Raw genomic sequence first — 20,772 nt, 5'->3', positions numbered from 1 at the left:
GTGGAACATTAGTTCCACTCAGGCAATTTCATAAGAGATTACTGAGGGTGTATTTCACTGAAAAGATAATGCCTGAGATCTTTCATTCACACATGCAAAAATAAAAGAAACTTGAAGGCATTTATTCTGTCAGAGCAGAAGGACACTGTGTGCTAAGAGTTAGCAAATTGATCAGCCTCAGACCTGGGTGCCTGCAGTTTTAGGAATAAAAACAGAAATTCAATATCCTGTCCAAAATGAAACTCAGAGACAAGCTTGGGATGACATTTTAAGGGGTGAACTAAATGTGTCTTTACCTGACGGAATCACTTAATCAGGACCTTTGGCAAACTGACAGTGATGAGGTGAAAAGACAGTAAAAATATTCCTTTCTGGCTGTCAGACAGTGAGTCATAGCCTTTCTGTTCAAAGCAGGCTTCCTTTTTCCACTAGTATTCAAGCAGGAATCTGGTGAGAGGCAGACACATAACTGAGACCCTCTGGTTTAGAAGAGAACTTAAGACAGAAAGAATACTTTAATCTTTGAGGTTTAAGGTATGTGATTTAAAGTGGGTCCAAACCAGTCATTTGCTTGGGATACTTTTTTTCATTGAGGCAAATAATCTGCTCCCAGATTTAGGAAAAATTGGCACAAAGATAAGGATGACTGCTGAAGCCTGATGAAGAGGAGGAAAGCAATGAGCCTAAAAGCAACAGCTGCATCAACAAGAACACTTCTTGGACAATCCTGTGATAACCAGGAGAAGCACAGGTTACTGTATGTTGGCAGAGAATTATCTGATCTGAGCTGTTATTTGAGAAGAACTGAAGCTATGAGATTTGCATCCATATGAAGGCACATCTGGTTGTGCTCTGAGTACTGTCAAGACAATAGTAACTCTGCTCTTAATTGCTACACTGTAAATGATCACATAGACACCAAATCAAAGGAGAACAATAATTTTCTTCATCTATTAAATCTAGTGTACTGGCACCTTCTCAGCAAAGTACATGAATTCATGAAAGTGATGGAAATAGTATTTCATTTATCTTAAATATTTAGGTAATTGATCTCTCCCCTTTAATAAGGGAATAACGGTTGTATAAGGTACTCCCGTACTGCAAAGGGTGCTGCTGGATTCAGTATGGAAGTTCAAGTGCTATTGCTAAGAATCACAGAATAGTTGGGGTGAAGGGACCTCTGGAGATCAAGCATGGTCAGCTAGAGCAGGTTGCCTAGAACCATATCTGGTTGGGTTTTTTAATATCTCCAAGGATGGAGATTCCACAACCTTTCTGGGCAAATAGAAGAAAACACTGTTTACAACAAAAGCATGAGGAATGTTCAATTATTTTTAAACCAGATTCAGTTTACACATGTACCATTTCTGTCCACGGGAGAGCTGTCTGCCGGTAAGTGCAGCTACTGTTTTTGGCTCTGTTACTAAGATCTAAATACAAAGCTACCTAACTTTAAAAAATCTGACTGAAATTTTCCAAGACCTTTTTCAGGCAGTGTGGAACACAAAAGTATATCTCTTACGTGGTCATTGTATGGCTTTGTGCACCACTTCTATGATGATTTGCTGCTGTCTGTAGATCATGTCTCATGTTCTACTGTGCCTACATGTTTGAAGTATTTCTGAGTTCAGCTAATCACAGTGGTATGAATGTGTCAGAAGGGTCAAAGAAAATTCTAAAAACAAAAGCTTCATGCTATCAGACTGCGTACACTGTATTTTTGCAAGAATGTGCTAGTAAAATAATAACCCTTTCAATGTAGTCGTCAGTTTAGTAACAGTAATGATAGAGCTGTAATGTGCAGACCACGGCCAAAAAAAATCCAACAACTTTTCCAACTGTTCTGCCACCCTAAGAAAACAGTGCCTCAATTCCAACTGGCTGGTTATTTAACCACAAAAAAGTTTATTTTCAGCAGGTTTTTTTTGTAATGTTCCTTTGCTCTCTTCTTCCCGGATTYCCAATTGTGGCAAAATCCAGTAAATGATGCAGTGCTATTCAAATGATGCTGAAGACAGTATCTATACACTATTCTTCTGTACCTACCATTCCCAGAGATTAATATTGTATCCTACAGAAATAAGTCTTTCTTCACAATTTACATTCATTCAAAATTACAGGCTTGGAAAATAAAAACATATTTTTATTTATAACTCTCTGCATATATAGTAGAAGTGGTACATCATAAATATATAAAATACTATTTGCACATGAATGTTTCATAGTGATTTACAGTAAAACAAATACAACARTTACCAGCCTGTCTAAGGGTTGTCTGAAAAAGATAGTAATTGAAATATAAAGAATCTCTCTCTCCTTCTCTTTGCCTATCTGGTCATCACACAATAAAGAAGCCACTAGTAAAAGTGGAACAGTCTAAAAGTAACATAACATGGGACTTACTGTAATGGTTATGAAAAAAAAAGGATCATGTTGAAAAGAAAGTGATGTCGTGTCTTGAAAGACTTTGCTTATTGCCACCTGTAAGCAAAAGTGCCAAATACAGGTAGGGAATTCCCTCTCTCCTTATTTTTTTTTTTGAACAGTTATCTTATCTCATAGGATCTGATTATGAGAGTGCAGAAAAGAATGTATTACCTGGAAGAATAATTTAATATTTTAAATTTAGTTATTTACTAAATTAATTGTTTCCAGTAAGAATATTAGTGCCTAAGATTATTGCCAAGTCTCTGTATAGAGCTCTGTTCCAAGTAACTCCCCTCCTACCTCTYATCCCCTGTGTAACTCTTGATTCCAGTGAAGATCAATTTAAATTCATACTGCAGAACTTGGACAATTAGCAACTGGATTATAAAACWTGTAAGCATACACATAGGAGTTTTGTAATTCCCAGATTTGACACCTCTCTATGAAAACTTCTATTCAATGTTGGCAGGTCTGTTTTTGTATGAAATACAGACATATATCTCTTTTAAATTGGCAAACACTGATAAAGCATCATTACAATGGGGAGAAAACATGCTGTACTATGTTGAAGCAGTTCCATTTCATGACTATCACTTGTCTAGCAAGACGTATAGCATGGAAGATTGGCCTCCAGGACATCACACACTTTTTCCCTCCAGGACACTGGACAATGCTTCAACAATGTTAATGTTTTATTTTAAACTTTCTAAAAAATTGAAGCTTGATTTATCACAACTCTAGCCCACTCCACCAGTGGTGATGTTTCACCAACATAAACTTCTTCAGGTATCCAGCTCTGTCAAAACAAATCAGAAATACTTCTTTTGTATATTTGTCAAAATGCTAATGTTTTTAATAGATTTTTGCGATGTAATTTTAACAGAAGTGACTGAAATTGACAACCCCAGAGATTCCTTCCAGTTGTGTTCTTCTAAGATCAGCTGTTATTATCACAGAATAGTATTATATACATTTGATGGTAACTGGCAAAATAGCAGTGTGTTTGGCTGCATTTCAAGGGTATTTTTGCATTTATCTTTAAAATGGATTAATTTTGCTCTTTCATTACCTCAGCAGCAAAGGAGAAGGGGAGAAGGATGAAAACCTGCTACCTTAGGTTTGCTTACCAAAGATATAATTTCATTTCAGAAAATTTTCAGTCTTCTGATGTTTCTTATTTCTGGTTCCATTTGACCATGATATTACGAAGAACAAGAACAGCTTTCTCTTAGGGAGATTTGCTGTGGGGCTAACAAGAGCTCCATAGTATTGATCAGTCCCAGGGGATTTGGATCATTCTGAGAAAGAGAATCATTGAGATTAAGAGCAGTTTTCTTTTTTGCTTATACATACAGAATGAGAAAAGACAGCTGCTTCCTTCTTTGCTACCAACTTAGTGCAGTTAAGATATATATATATATGTTTTAAAGGAATGTGAATTCCAATAATTCAATTTCCAGCAGAAATCACTCGTAGGCTGTGCTGTTTCAATTAAAAGCAGTGCTCAGAAAACAGTCAACCAAATTTTTGCAATATCAACAATAAGGCTGTTCTTTTATACAGCATGGTACCTGTAGAACAATCATTGCGAGGAAAAGTGAAATGTTTTTGTCATGACCAAGATTATTAGAAGTTTTAGCCACTAGTGCATGCAGTTCGTTCCTGCTGGGCCAGCTGACAGTCAGCCAGCACTTAAATGATGCTTGTCTCTAAGCTTTAGTTTACAAATATTGCACTAATACAAAGAAGAACTGCTATCAAATCACAGTGTTTTAAGGTAAATCCCTATCTTGGTGTCTCTTATAGTTCTACAAAGATAATTTATCTCTTCCCTACTCTCGATATACTGGCTGAATCACGTACTAGGTACTTCCCAAATACTGTAAGTTAATAAACAGGTTCTGTCATTAGTAATCACAAATTGCACTATGGCAGAATCTAATACATGTTTTATTGAGAGAAATTGGAGTGGCAATTTTCAATCACATTTCACTTAAACAGATAATTTTCACTTAAACAGATCCAGCCACCAAACTTCTCAGATTAAAAAAAGTGCTTTTTAATCAGTGATGACTCTTATTTTCCACTCAGAAACACAGAAAGGATTTCTACAGTGAACTCTAAAGGCCAAGGATGTGCATTCAGCTCAGAGAACATGTAGGTCTAGTCATCTTTCTCCAATTACAGAGAAACTAATCTAATCACTTGTTTCTTCTTTCACGTGCAGTTCACACCTATAGAGACAGAATCAGTGTAAAGATATCAGAGTTCAGAGATGGCAGTCCCTCCCTACCCATTCATTCTCTGAAGACTTCTGTCATATGCAGCGGCAACACACTTATGCTTTCTATTAATTTGCTTTGCTTGTGTGTGCTTTGTCTTATATTCAAAAAACCTTCTGCTGTTGTAGCCAGCCTAGAGCTGTGTACCTATAGAGATATAATAGACTAAGGGAATTAAGGGATATATTTAAAGCAGAATGAAGTTAGGTAAAAAAGGGCAAAGGCTCCATTTCCAGGAACGTTTAATGTCATTTACCATCTTTATTCAAGCCTTCTTAAGAAATGGTCCATTACTGTTGGAAGTTCCCTTTAATACTAAGATGTTTTTATCCCACTGAATACAAGCTTTTTTACATGATCTTCTTACACATGTTGGAGTCCCCTGGATACAAGTAAAGCATGGCTAGGAGGAAAAAACACAACTCCAGATTGAATATCATCGGCCTGTGCTGCAGTATTCTTAAGTGAGAAGTTCAAGTCCTACAGTGATTTCCAGTCCATGTCATTTCAGTGCAAAGGACTTGCAGAACATCATTACTAGCATTAGTATTCCCTGCAGACCTCTGGCAGCAGGGAATACTAAATGGGCTGTCAGATCACAAGAATCAACGAGAATGTATACTTGTGTGTCTTGTAGTTCTTCTGGTCCTCGGTATCCTGCTTCTTCCAAAAATACTTGTCTTTAGAGAAGCATTGGAGTTGAATTGGGCTATCTGTAGATTTTAGTAGGAATGAAGAATGTTTGTCTGTAACACAGAATATTTTTGGTGCCTTATGTTAGTAGTGGAAATAGTGCTGCTTTCTAAATACACATTCACCATATTCTATTAAAGTAGCCCCTGCACTTGCAAGAGAAAAGAAATTGCTATTCACTTTGACTCAATCAAATATAGCAGTGTAAAATTCCTTTCTTAAAAAAAATACAAAAGGAGAATGTTGTAGTTCAAAACATGATACAATTTGGAATGTTGTTTTCTGCCTTTCTTAAAGTTCTTGGCAGATTTTGGGGATGTGCAAAAATAAACCTAAAGCACATTTGAATTCTTTTTTCTTCATGATTACGGAAATGCTGATACATCTTGATTTTATGAAATGAAGAGTATTTCAGAAGTGAGATCCCTACTGCAGATAACCTAGTTACCCTTAAATCTCATGTCATTACTGCAGAAGGTGTGAAAGAACAAATGAGAAGCTGAGAAGACAGAGCCTGTTGTTACTGCTATTACAAAATGGTTCCATATTTTGTAATTCCAATGACAGGTAATAGAAAAAAAACAACATAATGATAGCAGAGAATTATAGTTTTCAGAGTATTGAGTAAGTCAGTGTATTCCCCAAAGCATTGATTAGCATCTATCAATGCTTTGGGGAATATACTATCTATCAATGCTTCTCTCTGCTGAGAGAAGTGTGTGCTTTCTTCAGAACTGACAAAAGAAGTTGTTCATTCTGCATAGGGCTTGAACCAGCAGTGAAGTTTGTGCAGTCCTCTCCAGTCACACAATATGGAGCATGTGTATTGCCCTAGGGCTACTGGGAACAGATGGTCTGTAGTCAGTAAATTGCCACGTGCTTTCTGATATTATTTGCAGTGATGAATGATGTGCTGTCTATGACCTACAGAGGTCAGCAAAATAAATGGCTAATTAACGTACGATTAGGAGGGAATAAAAGCTTTTCTTCAAACGAGTGAGTTAAACGCTGACATAAAAACTGAATCAAGTGATGTATTAGTTTTATTTCACTGCTTCTGGCAGTAAGAGAGAAATGAGGGTGGCACTTGGTGCTCAAGTTGCTCATAAAGAGAAGGTGGCTACTGGCACATCTACCTCACTAAAACATTTGAACAGGTATATGAATGAAAATTGAGCAATAGCAATTCAGACAAAAGCTTTCTGAGTCGTGAGAGGCCTTGAAGGGACTCCTTAACCTACTGTGACTAAGAGCAGTGTCAGAGGCACTGCATTCCAAGTTTCTGTTGATCTTGATGAGTAAGAAAATAAGAATTTCTGATGGACTCATGATTTCATTCCTCTGTTACATCTACAGTGACTCATCCTGAAAATAAGAGCTTCATGTATGCTGCAGAGCCAGTTGTAAGCTACCTGTCTCATACACTTCCYTTAGTTCCAAATGCCTCCAGTACTGAAGTGCTGCTTTGAATATTTCTCAGGAGAGCCATAGACTGAGAAAAATGCTGACCTGCAGCAACGACCATGGATCATATCACCATGCTCAGGTGATCATCATCACAGGAAGTGCAACAAACACTGATCTGTCTGCTTCTGGATTTCTGATTCAAGTTTAGTCTAGGCAGTGATAACGAGAATGCTTAATAGCACATGATGCCTCTGTCCATTTCAGATAGTTAAAGGAAAATTGTGTTACGAATCTGGACTTGCAAGGTAGAGATTCACCAAAGTACAAGCTGGTAAGGGTTTGTTTTGGAAAACAGTTGTTCTTAGGGTTTATTTTATACTTACTGGGAGTCTAAGTAATGGGAATGGCTTAGTTGCAGTAGCCTAGTTTTATCATTCCTGACCTCCTGAACCAGTGCATAAATACTTCCATCACTAGTACCTCTGCAAAGAGGCAGCCTTCGGATGACACCATTGCTGTGCCAGTCTGCCCAGGGCCCACCATTCTTTTGAGGATGCGTTCCCAGCAACACTGAGTTCTCTTAAAACCTCAGCTCTATTAGTGCTAAAACCTCAGCCATCATTTCTGCACATGCTTTGACTCAAAAAGGAAAACAAGACTACTGCCCATCACCTACACTAGCTTCATTGGCACAACATTTTCTCACAGTGTTAGGGGCCAAGTGAAGCTAGCTGGTGGAAGAGATCCAGCCTGTGGGAATGGGTGGTGGATTTTTGCACTAGATCGTGGAAACTTTTGTAGAGGAGCACAACAGTGAGAAGATCCTTGCACAAGACAGAGCTCAACTTTAAAAGGCTCACTTAGTGAATTGTAAAACACAGTGGAGGCAGACTTATATTTCTGACAATATAATCTTTAGAATCATGGTACTCTATTATGCAGAATATGCTCATGGGAATTTAAAATCATTGATAGTCATCAAAAATGTGGTTTTGTTTCGAGAACTACATGACTTTCAAGAAGCTATACCATAAAAATTTGCAATGAGATGCAGCTTACATTGTGACAGACTGGTCGTTCTTACAGTGACCTACATACACAGAGCAGCCCTGACAGAAGAGAAAATTTTATCATATTTAAGATAACAAAGACAAACTGACTTTAACCAAATAAATGATACTGAAATTTTCTCTGTCAGGCTGAACGTGTCTTTGAAATATAGTGAAGGAAAAATGCATTAATGGTCATTTGTCAGACTAGTGAGACATCTCTCTGAAAATAAATGACAGAAAACAATGCTGAAAGGATCATGTGAATCTGATTCTCCTGAAATCAATGGATTCAATGGCACAGAACTGGTAAAACTAAGAGATGTAGAAGTAAAAATGCTGGCTAGAAAAAAGTTATCTGTGCATACAGTTGTATAAAGCTGGATGGTCATATTAGCATCCATAAATCAAATTCTAAAATTAATGACTGACAGGTGATGACTAATTTGGAACTTGATATGGACTTCAAACTGTATATACATTTTACAGGGCTCCAGAGGTTCATAAATCCTAGTTCATTGGCACAAAGCAGTGACAGATGATCTCAGGCACTCACTGACAGGAAAGCTACTGCAGCATAAATGGGATAAATCCATCCACGCCACATAAAGTCAAATGCATTTCAGATCTCTGGAGATGGATGCCTGCATCCCACCCAAGTCCAAGTCAACATGCAAGGTTGCTACATGCTCCTTTCCAAGCACAGGAAGAGCAGTCATCCTGTATGCTGCATAAAACAACAAGGTCAAATGAATGGCTTGGGTGCATTCTCCTCTACACCTTCCCCAAATGGTTGTTGAGCTGGTTTTGTGACAAAAAGTGTCATTAACAGGTATGTAAATGACACATAGCCAGATGCCTAACTTGCTATGTTTGGTCCTGAGGTCTCCAATAAGAAATGACCAGAATTGGAGAGGAAGCCCAGGGAACTAAAATGATGTTTTACACCACATGAAAGAACAGGAATTTCAGACTCACTGTTACAAAACTACCAAAATGGAATTTGTCTGGGGAGAGAATGTATGGGGGTAATCAGTGACAATGTTACTATTCCCCCTTAGAGCCAAAAGCACTTAAGGCAGAAAAATACAATAGCTTTAAGAGCCAGTAAACTTGTCCAGCTAGTGATCTTATTCCAGCTGTTCAGAAGGGAATACAAATCCTGATTCTTAGCCAAACCTTGATTAATAAGAACCAGCTGAATCCTAACAGTGATACTAGCATTTTATCTTTATTCAAGCTCATAATTTTCTTTTTTAAATTTTTTTCTTTTTTACCACTCTGCAATGAAATTTAAAGCAAACATTTTTTTAGAGATCAGACATGTCTTGTAGTGTAATGCATAAAATGTGGTAATTCAAGAAATAATGGAGAAAACAAAAATAAGTTAATGTGTCATGATTACATTCCCAAAGAGAGATTCCGTCATCTGTAATGTTTCTCTAAATCTCAAATCAGGAAAGTAACATTCTTTAAGTACAAGCAACATCTAGAAATTATGGCCATGGTCTTCATGACTTCTAATAATTAGTGCCCGTGTGTTTCAGTCTTTCACATTCCTTTCATTTTTTTTTTGCATGAAAAAGGAATTTAAAATTCTAAAAATCTTCTAATGCTTTTATATTGAATAAAAGCCACAAAGACATTTTTGTGGGATAGGAATTCTGAAAATACAGAAGGGAAATCGAGATGTTTGGCAAGTCAAAATGTAGGAGAGAGGCAGCAAAAAAGACTAAAGTTGAGAGAACTCTAAAACATATGTTGTACAAAATCTGAGGAGCTGGTTGGACTTCATAAAAATCTAACTGCAGCAGTCACAATGATGGACTGGATTTTTTTGCATTAAGAATAACTTAAAAATAAAGATAAAGAGTTCCAAGATAAAGCTTCCRCCTTACAAATTGGAGATGCTCCTCTGTTCATTCAAAGACTTCTGAAGTATTGAAGAAATGTTGTCCATACAAAAACAGAGTATTGCTTTTCCTGTGTAACATCTATCCAAAGATGTTAAGTCATTTTAAAGGTACTTTGTCAAGTGGGCACAGCCTTATGGTTTATCAGTAGAAAATACTTTTGTAGCAAGTGAAGAATCAAAAGAATAATGTAAGATTCTTGCCGAGCAGTTTCCTTCTCTAACAACTACCTTTGTTCACTTTCTCCCATAGCCTTTTTTTCTTTTTTTTTTAATTTCCACGTTATTATTACCTATTTCTAAATGAGGTCTTTTACCTTCATGATAACTATAGAGGCTTTTTTCTTTTAGTGAATGAATTCTTGCTCTAATGATTATGTTACAGCTCTGGAAAATTACCTGACAATATGGAGATGGTGACAAGAAAACACAAATGAAGGTCCAGAAGTTGTTTTCTTTATTTTCACTGAGGGTGAAATGAGTAATAACCTCAAACTAGTCACATTCATTGTACCTACCTTATTTTTAACTGCATTTAACTTATTTTGTTAAAAATGAGCATATGCTATAGGAATAATATTTTTAATTAACTTGAAAAGTTAGTATTTTTTCTTTAAAACAACAAGCCCTAAATTCAATTGGATCTATAGCAGCCTAAATGATTGGGATTGACTTTGGTATTTTTTCAAATAACCTGTAAATTTGAGAAGTATATTGATTCTAGATGGCTAGTAGATGTAAGCAATGGAGAGCAGTGAACTGTGTGCTGCTATACATGAGGTGACATGCAGGGATTTGGGCAGACATTTGTGTATCTTTTCATTGCAAAGCCAGAGCTTGTTCTGCAGATTGTAAAAATGTAGGGACACTCAAAAGCACTTCTTCTGCACCCACCTTTCCCATTTAATATAAATGCAGAACAATTCGTCAAAATGCTCTAAGCACTCCACTGCAGAGCTTTTCTGTGGCATAGTTGTGCTGATTTGATGTGGTTTGTGTGGCAGTACACACTCTTAGACCAAGAAATATATTCTTACTGGTAAAATTTCATATTCTCTGGAACCAGGCCTTCCTCTGCTCTTGCCTATGTCTTAACATACTCTTTTTTTTTTGTTTCCTCTCTGACTCCAAACACTCWCTCTCTCTCTCCTCCACATGTATTCTGACCACGTCTTTTCTTCTTGCCAGTCTCCCTACCTTCTTTGACACACTGTGACCAGTGACCTTATGGAGAATCCATGCCCTACCTGCTCTTCACCACATTGCTTTTTGGACATCTTGTTATGCCTCTCAGCTTTGGTCTTTTGTAGAAGGTATTTACCCATTACCATGTTAACCCATTGCACAGGGACATGCAGAGTTGCTATGCTAGACAACTGTTGGCAACCACAGAAAGAAGTAGTAACAAAACATGATAGTTTCTTTATGGTAGCAAATATATATATATATATATATATTCAGAAAAATCTATGCAAACTATTTTTCCTTATACAGAATAAGGATAGTGACGTTACTATGTTACTTCATTCCTCTGCTCAAAAGAATTTAAGCTCTGCTTCAGTTGAGGCCCTGACACTGAATCATGGGAGGCCAGCAAAGTACAGCCCAAACTTCTGCACTGCACAACCCTCCAGCACTCTGAGTATGTCAAGCAGCTGCTGCACAAAAAATCCAGCTAATGCTCCCAGAGAGGAAAGATGGTTTGAGTGGAGTCCATATTTTAGCTTCATCTTGTGAGCTCCTGGGCGCAGACCCAGTGAGCAGTGGGTGAGTAGGAGTTTTCTCTCTCCATATTATGTCAGCATTTGAGGTGAGGCAGCTGCTGTGAATGTTTCAAGACGGGAGGCGTTTCTTCCCTGCCCAGACTTTTAAGGGAGATGTGAAAAGAGGCTTCTCTGGATGTGGATGTGGAACCAGCAGCTTTTTGGGTCCTGAGCTCCTTCTGACCACTTTGCAATATCTCTACTTTGCACAAAGCATGATTAATGATCAATGTAATATGCAGAGCAGGAAATGATGATGTGATGTAGAGTGCAAGATGTCCTCCCTTGTTGGCAGTCTGCTGCTGTCCCTGAAATGCCTGTGATTATGAATTATTTTACTAGTGGTTTGGAGGAGTTTGTCTCTTCAGTTCCCCCATCATTCAGTAATTCTGTACAGGAGGACAACTAAACAGAAAAGTGTTTACAAAGAAAAGATCTGATCCTTTTTCCTGCAGTTGACACCGTTATATAAGGGAGTCTCTTAAGGAAAGAACAAAGTACAAAGGAGTTTCAGTTTAGAAGAAGTTCAGGCCTCAGCAACCTCTGCTTAAGAACAGGAAACAGGGAGTTGGACTAGCCTATCAGCCTCTGCAATTTTTATAAATCTGTGCTTGGCAACACACTTGTGCTTGGAACATTTCTGGTGTTTTTATGTGTTCATTTTCTGTTTTCTGTCATCATCTGGTTGCTAAATGTGTTTTTGCTGCAATCAAAAAGTATACTGGGGAAGATATCCCTCTTTCCGTTTAATTGCACACTTGTACATTTCAACCACTTCTCCACAGTTATGTTTGGTCTTATTCTAAGTCTGAATAAATGTGAATGTCTAAATTATAAAGCAGTGCTAATCACTGATCTTGTTGCAGAGCTTTACACTGTTTACACTTCAACTGTCATGTAGTTCTTTGACTTTCCTGCTAGGCAGAGACTGAAATGCAGTAATCCTAATAAAAATAGGCCAAGATTAGAAGATTGCTGTTACTGTGATTCCCAATGGATTATTTTCCTCAAAGTCTCTTATTGTATTAGGTATGAAACTCTTTACGGTTCCGTAGTGAGTATAATCAATAAATTGACTGTGAGAACTCAAGGAACTGGGAAGAGCAAACTGCTGCAATAAATTTTCTCATCTTACATTCATCAAAACGATCTTGCAATAGCTGATTAAACAAATATTTCCTCTAGCCTTGTATTACCTACCTTAATAGAAGGTATGGAGGAAAGAGCCATAGAGCGAAGAGGCACTTTTGGAATATTAACTTGATATAAGAATGAGAAGCAGCAGAAGTAATAACTTGGAAATAATATTTGAGGGCTATAGTTGGTAAATGCAGCAAAGCTTGAAGTTCAGCTCATGCTCTTTCCAGCTTAACATGAGAAAAATGCTGTGGAGAAATGCACATAGTCTCCAGGCAGGGTGAGATGTGAGGAAGCTTTAGTTGCTTAAACTACTGAGAAAAATAGCAATTCCAAAACCTGTGAGCTCATCAGCTTGAGGCAGCATTGCAGCTAGCTGCAGTATGCAAATGCTGTTGATATCACTACTGCAAAATGGAGCCTGTCACTCTAACTGGTATGGGTAATGAGTTATCCTCAGAGATAACATAGTGCTTTGTAAAAAGTACACTGTAGYCTGCATGGAAGACTGCTATCTTTGTGCAAACATTGACATTAAAAAATGGTAACTTGAATGCACAAATGTGATGATAATACCTGATTACTGTGCTAAAAGGAGACCTGGAATCTCTTCCCAGAATGACTGCATTTTAATCAGAATGTGAGCAAAGTCTTAATCTTATTAATAGGGATAGGCAGGGATAAGCCAGAAACAAAATCCACAGCAACATAGCTTAAACATAAAACAACAGCTTGGAGGTTAGTAATAGCAATGCTAGTTTACAGCAGCAAAAGAGCTCCATATCCTTCCTTTTCATACAAGACTAAGCTTGACAGTGAACAGGTTGGAAGAACTGCCTCTTCTTCTGATTTGTAACACTGAGTTAAATCACACCAGGTTTTATGGAAATACACAGTTGAAATGTAGGAAAAGGTTATTACTTTTCATCCAGAATTTTAAATTGAAGAACCAAATCTACAAATCTGTTTTTTCTTTCCGTTTCCTTTTAACACTTCTAAATTCCTATGACATTCAAGGATCAGTAAGAATCTCATCCGTAGCTGATTCCCACAGATGTTAATCTATCCCTTGGCTTTGCAGTCTGCTTGAAACAGTACTTGTTTCTTCATGTCAGGCCTCTGGCAATGCTTAGTAGAGTTAAGATTACTGTTTCCAGTGAATCCTATTTTTTACTATCATTAACTTTCTAAACTGTTACGCACAGTTGCCAACCTTTCTGTGCTTTGACACTTAGTGAGTGGGAAGCCGGGGCATGATAGGTTTTGTCTGTCTATCTAGAATCATTGTGCCTTTACCTGAACTTTGTTTATCATTAAATCCATTTATGTCATAGGCATTTCATGACAGTGATCACATACTTAGTCAATACATAGGTGCATATTTGCTGTGATTTACCTATTAATGAAAGAAAAAAAAATGCTATGTTTACTTAAGAATAGAGTTCTACAACTAGACTTTTTGTTGTTCATTTATATTGATTTATAAATTCAGCAAATTTTTGGATTGAAAATTAGAGATATGGTTCACCTGCATCTTCTGTGCTATATTCTAGCTGAAGTGGCTACATTTATTTAGCAAAATACAAGTGCTCTTGAAAGCAGTTGATACACTTATTTATTATTTACTAAGAATTAAGCATGGATTTACAGTTGATTCCAAACTAGGGACAAATCTTGATCAGAAAGCAACAGGAAAGGAGGCATTTCACCCACAAATGACAGCAGCTGTTGCCAACAGAAGACAGAGGGTACAGTATTGTATCCATCAGTCTTGTAGCTGTGAAAGAGACCATAGGTTATAGTTGGCTTTCCTTCTTTCAGAAGGTGAGTCGGGGTGACTAAAATTGTGTGAGTTATAATACGAGAATCACATAGCAGTTGGGGAAGCCAAATATTTTCTTCTTATGAGAAAAAGGAAAGCTGATTAATCAGCTGAGTCATCCTGCWCTGCTTCGGCTGGTATGAACGGCATTCCCTACAGATCAGTCTTCACAGAAGGAAATGCTGTGCTGTAATCAAGACTGAGTGACTGAGTTAAGTCATGTTTCAAAATCTCACCCATGAGTTTTAGATAAAGTCGTAACTAGAGATTGTCTCAGTCATACGGTTAAATGCTTCCAGAAAACTCATACTGCTGTTTACAATAACTTGAAGATTTTCACTGTGGCTTGTCAAAGGAGAAGAACTTTATTCTGATTTTGCAGGTTTACACTCGAATGTACAGATGAATAGCACCTGCCCTTTCATTCTCCATTCTGAACAGTGCCGCCTTGTTTCTGGGACAGCAATAATTTGCAGAGCCTCTAGGAAACAGACTGTCAAAAAGCAGCAGGTTTTTACAAGTGGACTAACWCCAGCCTACCCAGCCTCCTGCAGATACTACTATCAGCAGCAGAAGTCCCACCTGAAAGGGATATTTTGGAAGTCAGTAGCTCTTTCAGTTGTTATTTTGCAAAGGAATTAATCCCAAAAGGATATTCCAAAGAGGATTCAAAATATTTCTTCCATTGGAACTGAATATAAGTTACGTCAATTTTTTACAAAAGTTTGTAAAATAACAATTGAAAATAACAGTGGTTGCCTAAATACTTGTCTGGTTCCTGATGGGTTCGCAGTTGTGTGCAATGATGACAGCATTATCACCAGCACATCTGTAAATGAATCATCTTTTTTTTTCCTGCACCCACATGGTTGCACAATTTTACTGACTACTTGCTTTGATGTAGAATATTTGATATTTGAAGCTATTTCATAACATTTGTAATATTGGAAATGCCAGGCACACTTATCGCCTTAATACTATGTCACAGTTAATATGTTCATAATCATCTCATGAGCCGATAAAATATGACACAATATTCATATTTAATTACCCGCCCCATAATGATAAAAGTTACAACATAGACCTCTGGCTTCAAATCATGCATTTGGAGTTAGCCTATTTGCTCATGTGAGTGTAGTGTACAGCTTAGCACAGACAAAATAAGCAATTACTTTTCTTAGTTTTTTTTCAATGGCACAAAGTGATAATTTTGTTTCATGCCTATGAGGTTTCATTCAACACAACTCTCAGAAATGGAAGATTCTTCCTTTTCCGTTTGGATTTTATTGTTTGAATATGGTTTGAATGGTGCTGAGTGATGGCATTGCTAAGTAAAATAAAACTAAAGGAAATACGAGAAGGAGGTTAAAGGGTTTTGTCAGAGCTATTCTCATGAGTTCAATCCTGTTTCCTGGGCTTTGTGCCCTATCAAAGGTCTATGCCACATTAATTCTGTAAGAGGTAATTTGGAGCTTCCCAATATGAGTTTTTGGGAAGGTGAAAAGGGATATGAGCTCCTACTGAGAAATCAAACTGGGCCTTTTACTAACAGTACATTAAACACCCAAAAAGTTTTGCTCAGAATTTATAATACTAATATTCAATTCTATTTTTCCATATTGGGTAACCTGCTAAAAACAGTATTTGGATTTCAAAGAGAATTTAAGTAGACTTGCTCCAAAGTTTATATATTACACCTAACACCTACAACTATGGTCTGCTGGTGAAACAAGTGAGCTGTCTGATATGATTTTGGTCTAAGTTGTCAAGTGATTAGTGACAATAGAGAAAGCGTAATAAAAAGTGTAATCCTTTCCCCACGTGATTATGACTGTATTTCAGTTTAGTTCAGATCACTCAGCAGTTTGCAAGACAGAATGAGAACAACTGCCTGTTCTTAAAAACATTGAACAGAACATCTAAAAATATTCTCCCATACTGAAAGATATAAATTGCATCCTTTATGAAATGCATGTATTTGCACAGTAGGTGAAGTGCCAAATGATCAAATTCACAAATTTCTTGGCATTCTTCTGCAAGCAGGACAGTGTATCAAGACACTACTAAATGCCAGTCAGAGCCAGAAACCTGATGTCTGAGTTCTACAGATTCTCTAGCTCCACAGAAAGCATTAAGAAAAGTCTGGTAAGAAGTCTGTATTTCCATGTTTTGTACACTAATATTAATTAGTTTAAMTAATCTGTTTTATTTGAAGTTTGCTGCTATTATATTACTCAATTCTGTATGTAAATCCTCTGAGCCATATATTTCTTCTGGATATTTGATGCGCATCTCATTTTATTTATTGCAGTATTATTGGTTAATGCTTTATTTAGTTGACTCAATAGTCAGGAACAGTCATATTAGTTACAAAAAGTAGTTATCTTCTGAATCAGGAGGGCGGTAGTTTACATGAGCATGTAGGGGAAAGAGACAAATGAAAAATGACATTTGTAGTCAAATGTGATCTATAGTCTGAAAATTCTAAATTCTGCTGAAAGGCAGGGCTCCAAGTTGTGGCCATAATCATGGCACTAGGAATAGATTTTTCTTTGGCGGATGCCTATTTCTACTAAAATTTTCACCAGATTATGACCACCATAAGATTCTACATTAGTCAAAACTAGCAAAATAAGCTAGAGGGAAATTGTGTAAGGTACCTGTATTGGGTTTTTGACTTAGAAATCTTCCTTCTAAGGAGGCCTATTGTGTTTGTATTTAGAATATTTCCACTTTTCAGCRTTGTCTCTTGGCTGGATCCTAGGGTTGCCTGCAGTTAATCAAATTGTGCACCTTATAAGGCCATTTTCTGCTGACTTAAAATCAAAACCAGGAAGAGTTAAAATAATACAAGAATTTCAAAGAATCTAATTTCCATCCACACAATGTCAGAGTTTAAACACGTGTCATTTGTAAACTAGCTTTTGCAAATTTTTTTATTTCAAGGGTAGAGAAATGAACTTTAAACCTAGCCAAGAAAATTATATCAGTTTTCCTGCAGAATGTGTTCTTTTCCTAGAAAGTATTTCCTTTCACTTTCAAATTAAGGTAAAATCATAGGTCATACAGCTAAAGACTGAGTTCACATGGCTTGTGAATTCTTCCTAAAACTTGAAATATTGAGCAAAGGTAAGAAATTATGTAGCTCATTGAATATGTTCATAATTTCTTTGCTTCCAGGTAAAAGAGGAGGAGGGAAATGACACTTGTGAAGTGACATGGGCTGTGTTATGAACCCTTAACCCAATGACCCTTGAATTGTTGAGTATCAGTCCCATTTGACAGAAGGATAGAAGTTTTAAAGATAGCATGTTTCTAGAGATTTCAAGAACGTGGGTGGCAAAGTAGAGGACAAATACATGTTAGTGCCCTGAGCAGGAGAAAAGCTACAGTGTTAGAGGTCTGTTTGATGAGAGAATTTATGATAGGGCAAACAAGCATACTTGTATGTCATAAATATTTTTCAGGTCTCTGATTACACTCTACTAGACACCAGAGACTGTAACCACTGTATGCAAATCACAAGGAACAAGCTGCCATTCTTTCTGCTGTTTACTATACTGCTTGTTTTAGTACCATAAAGAACTGAAGTAAATGTGGAAATGCAGGAGGAGCAGAGAAGAGCACACCCTGGGCTATTTAGCATGCTCTCCATTACCTGCAATAACTAACAATGTTTGCAATTAATGCAAAAATGAAAAATGTGACAAACAATGAAAAGGAACAAACTCCAACAGAAAATTACGGATCCCATGGTAAACTAACAATGCGTATTATGAAACAGCCTGTATGTGGTGGGAATATAAAGAAATGTTATATGAACAAAGTATACTAGCCTTATGTACAGGACTGGAGTCTTTATTATGCAAAGATATGAGTATAAAAAGATCTTGAATTAATGTTGTATAACACATTGAAAAATAATTTCTGGCCCATGCTGTACCAGCACTAGAAAGAGTTATATCAGGATAAGGAGGCAAATCTACTACTGTATTTCTCTCTTCCTCTTGATACACTGTGTGTGCTTTTTCCTTCCAGGTAAGAAGTKTAATGAGTAAGTTGTGTTTTTCTGAGGAAAATAAATAAATGAGTAAAACTACTAACACGGTGATCAGTGGAAAGAATAGTCAGCTTGCTCTCCATTGATGACAAGCCCTTTAGAATGCTGTCAGTACATAAGGATGACCATACCAAACTAGATCAAAAGTCCCTCTTGTCCATTTTGTCTCTGACATAGGGAAATAGAAGATGCTTAAGGAAGTGTATAAGAACAAGATAAGCATATAGCAGTACTTTTCTAAACACCCTTGTATCCTTCAGCAGTGTTTGGATGAGCGACTTCCTGTGCCAGATGGGTTTTCCATGTATTTTAAGCCTACAGTATATTTCTCTTCTATTAATCAGTCTAGCTATTCCTTGAATCCATTTACAGTTTTAGCCACAAAATATCCTTTGATATTGAGTTCTGTAGCTTAACTATATAGTGTGTGAACTCCTACTTTGTCTTACTCAACCTGCCGTCAGGTGGTTGTCTTTGATGCACCTAGGTTTTTACTGGAAGAGGCCCCAAGCAATTGAGCTTACTCCATGCTGCTCTTGATTTCAAGCTCTTTTGGACTTTTTATTCCTGTCCTTAAGTGCAGAATTATGATAGTGGGGACAGCTGAAGAGTTGGGCCTAGTCCCCAACAGAGAAGTAAACAAGTGAGTAAAGTCTGTGGCCTGTCTTGAATCTGGCCTGTGAAAGCGTAACTGATTATATTTGGAAGCATTTAACCCAGACTTCTTGTCAAAGGCAAATATGATAAAAAAAATCAAGAGCAAGTACCATTGGAATTATAGCTGATGACTGTGAACTGCAGCCAGATGGAAAGGAAAAGGAATCCATAGCACTGAAAACAGACTAATGAGAGAAAGAGTGGGAGGCTTTTTATATGAAAAACCTTGTAGGTGTCAGAATAGTAGTAAATACAGGCCATTATCACACAAATGTCATACTTCATCAGTGAAGCCACTTCAAGACTTACTTAGGAGACTGAATGTCAGAATTTTGTCCGTAATGCCATTCCTTCGTTCCAAGTCCCTTAAAGATCTGGCTATATGGCGGTATGCTGCTCATCACCAGCATCTTGCACTGATCATGTCTATCCAAGAAAATAATTTTGCAGAATGTTTGCTCCTTGTATGTTTAAAGGGGAATAATAAAGCATCCAAAATGCCTGAAAAGGCTGCCTCTCTCATAGTCTAAAAAGACAGGAAGGAAGGAAAATATCAATTCCCATTGTAAAGAAGTGGTACTCTTGTCCTTTTCTGAGATTTCCTGGACAAAAATTATGCACATATAGGCATTCTAGACCCATCCTGAAATTCAGAAATACTGCCAGAAAAGTTCCCAGGCAAAATAATTTGATAAAACAAGAACATACCTGGAGAAATTTGGATATGTGATAGCCTGAAAATCTCAGAGAGATGAAGGGATTTTTCAGAGTTCAAAAGAACATCTACAATACAGCATTTAATTTTAATACTTAAGATATTAAAGGCAATCAGTACGTGGTTCTGTGATCTCTGTGTTCTAATCTTAATGAGCCTGTCTTTGCATGGATTAGATATATAACACGCATTGCCCTTGCAAACCTAAGCCTCAGTCCTTTTCTAGATGTGTGAAGATGATGTGAGTGTGCATTTGTTCTTCCTACTACTGAAGAATTCTTAGACCAGGAATAAACAAAAAAAGTATACAAATGGGACATTTTTTGGTGATCAATAATTATAAAAGGTCTGCATCTGAACAGATTTGTCAAATATGGTGGTGTTGGTGCTGTTCTGTAATTTACCCACATCCACAAAATGCTAACATACTAAACACAAAAAACGCCACAGGAAACTTAATGTACAATATACTCTCTACATGATTAATTTTGGATGCTGAATTTCCTGTTCTCTCACTGGTGTTTGGGGAGTATATATCCTTTGACTACAAAAGACTCCAATAAGAGATTTTTTTTAAAATTCAAACAGAATGCTGTAACTTTTGGAAGTCAAGTGTTGCCACTGTCACTGAGTAAGGTAGAAGTTTTGCATRTGGATAAGGAATACCTGCTTTGTTCAGGTGGGGCATGTGTGTAGCATCATTCTCCAGCAAAGCTCCTGGTAAAAATGAAAGTGAAAGCGGCCTATATTTTAATTACTAAAGTTATAACTGAGCAAAACCTTTTGTGGAAGCTTGATATATCAGTACAAAGCAGACAAAAAAAGTGTTGCTTGGGAATCCATTGCCT

The 20,772-nt window shown here is 37.1% G+C and overlaps 2 protein-coding genes across 11 annotated transcripts in view; one reads left to right on the top strand and one right to left on the bottom strand.

Annotated features, from left to right (window-relative positions):
- LOC146588038 (uncharacterized) overlaps positions 1 to 20,772 on the top strand; it is a 136,681-nt gene that overhangs the window by 67,322 nt on the left and 48,587 nt on the right. The window contains exon 7 of one of the 10 annotated variants that reach the window (XM_085318635.1): positions 10,959 to 12,347. The exons of the other annotated variants lie outside the window; for them this stretch is intronic. The gene's annotated coding sequence lies outside the window, so the exon portion shown is untranslated. Of the gene's footprint in view, positions 1 to 10,958; positions 12,348 to 20,772 lie in introns of those variants that run through there. 10 annotated transcript variants of the gene reach the window in all.
- The window catches only part of NGF (nerve growth factor), a 33,086-nt gene that overhangs the window by 5,423 nt on the left and 6,891 nt on the right, over positions 1 to 20,772 (bottom strand). The window lies entirely within an intron of this gene.

Source organism: Rhea americana, unplaced genomic scaffold (genome assembly GCF_003343005.1).
Source record: "Rhea americana isolate MKP2758 unplaced genomic scaffold, rheAme1 scaffold_547, whole genome shotgun sequence".
Classification (NCBI taxonomy): Eukaryota; Metazoa; Chordata; class Aves; order Rheiformes; family Rheidae; genus Rhea; species Rhea americana.
The sequence above is the reverse complement of the archived record's forward strand: the minus strand, read 5'-3'. Positions and strand labels throughout refer to the sequence as shown.